At 34.1% G+C, this 2,268-nt stretch overlaps 1 pseudogene; it reads right to left on the bottom strand.

Moving 5' to 3' along the window:
- Positions 1-1,520: 1,520 nt before the first annotated feature.
- LOC137659165 (uncharacterized) overlaps positions 1,521-2,268 on the bottom strand; it is a 1,862-nt pseudogene continuing 1,114 nt past the window's right edge.

The following is a 2,268-nucleotide window of genomic DNA, read 5'->3' as shown; positions in this document are numbered from 1 at the left end:
TTTAAAAATAACGTAAATTTACATATACCGACTTGAAAGAAAAATACGATGAAATGAACGACTAAAGTCATGCACAATTTACATATAAAATTTAAACTATGAGAGGAACTCACCTTATGAGCTGGCTATTCACCTCTTAAATACACACACACACACACACACACACACACATATATATATATATATATATATATATATATATATATATATATATATATATATTTATATATATATATATATATATGTATATAAATATATATATATATATATATATATATATATATATATATATATATATATATATATATATATGTATGTATATATATATTTGTATATATATATATATATATATATATATATATATATATATATATATATATATATATATATATATATATATATATATATATATATATATATATATATATGTACACACACATATACAGTATATATATATATATGTATATATATATATATATATATATATATATATATATATATATATATATATATATATATATATATATATATATATATATATATATTTATGAAAAATTCGTTATTTCCACAATGCTTCTTTTCATTCTGTGGAATTGATTATACTGGTGTTGTTGTTGCTCTGGTCTAAGCATGCTAGGGAAAGTAAACAGCTATTTTTAGAGCAAATAAATGGTATAGAACAGACTAAAAGCTTTACCTTTTAGAAATGATAAATGCTATTAAAAGTTAATTAATCATTATTTGTTTCTGATTACAATGTGTTTAATTTGCAGAAGTATAAGTGAAAATGTGTGTTTTAATTAGCTAAAACCATGAAATATTATGAACCATGTGTACCTGACTCATACTAATCATTCATCATAGTTGTCTTCTATAGCTAGAATGGGTGTTTTAGGCATTTTAACATCAGCAGAAATATGTTTAGCCTTTTTCGATATTTCTAAAGTCAAAAAGATATAGTGTAATTGTATGAAGAAAGTTGAGAAACGTGTTTTCCTACTATTCATATCAGACCCTATGACATACTGTTTTTCGCAAATATCTTTGAAACGAAGACTCGGATCAGCTTGGTGCTTTGGCAAAGATTGTTTCACACACTCCGCTAATTTTTGACACTACCGTGCATTGTCAAATGCTGCTAATTATGACGTTTACTCTTGACTGTGAAGTAAAAAACCTGCGTGAGCCATTTACACATTCGAACAGGTGAGGCATGACGTAGAAGTGACGTCATTCATCCACTAACTCCGCCCCAGCCTTCCCCTAATGCCACCATCCCTCCCTTTCCCTCCCTCCTACCCCACTCCTACTCTCTCTCCCCGCCCTCTTTCTCCTCCATACCTCCCTTTCCTCTCCCTCAATCCCCCCTTCTCTTTCTCTCTCTCTGTACACGAAGAAATGAAGCTATGCATACATATGACTTATTTATAATGGCGGATAACTTGAATGTATATATGTTAAGTATGGTAGGGTGTTTTATGCACGACCCTGATTCCTATTCCAGCGCAACTTGTTGTTGCTTAATTATTGTATGAGGTTTGTTTGACAATTATACAACCATTGAAAGTTATACGAGTATGCGACCCTAATGCCCATCGGTTACCTTGAGCGTATGATGGGATGAAGTATGTAGCTGACGCTTGGTCATTTATAGGAAATCTTGTAAGAGATGGATAAGAAAAGGGTGGAACTGAAGTGGGAATCCGATGCAGAGTAAAAACTGATAAATATATGAAGAATTTATTCTAATGTTAGGAAAAGGCTGCCATAGGTTAAAAAGTCATTGCATACATAAATAGACAGCGAGTATATGATGGCTGGATTATTACTATGAATAACTGACAACATATTTTAGTTTTAATATTCATCACTCTCGACAAACAGGTCAGCTTCTCATCACTGTCGAGGTTGATGCAGACGGGATCAACACCTTCTTGTATGTTGTCAGAGGATCAATACTGGTCCTCGAAGGTTCTGGCTCGTTGCACCGCTCCTGCCCACACCTCCTTTGTTGCGCACAGCTTGGCTTCTTGCAGCCTCACTTGTAGATCTGCCCGGGTAAATCGTTGCAAGGTGGAGTGCACATACGGCTTCATGGCGCCCCACACCTGTTCGTTGGCGTTAAGCTCGGGATGTGCGGGTGGTAGTCGGACGACTTCATGTCCCCATTCACGGATGACAGTCAACTGTGTACCTTGGTTCTTCCTGCAGAGTTGAAGAAGCTCGAGTCGTGTGGCGTGGTGCGGGAAGGGGATTCTGCGGCTCGCC

This window comes from Palaemon carinicauda, chromosome 19, assembly GCF_036898095.1.
Source record: "Palaemon carinicauda isolate YSFRI2023 chromosome 19, ASM3689809v2, whole genome shotgun sequence".
Taxonomy (NCBI): Eukaryota; Metazoa; Arthropoda; class Malacostraca; order Decapoda; family Palaemonidae; genus Palaemon; species Palaemon carinicauda.
Note: the sequence above shows the minus strand (reverse complement) of the source record. Positions and strands in the feature narration are given on the sequence as shown.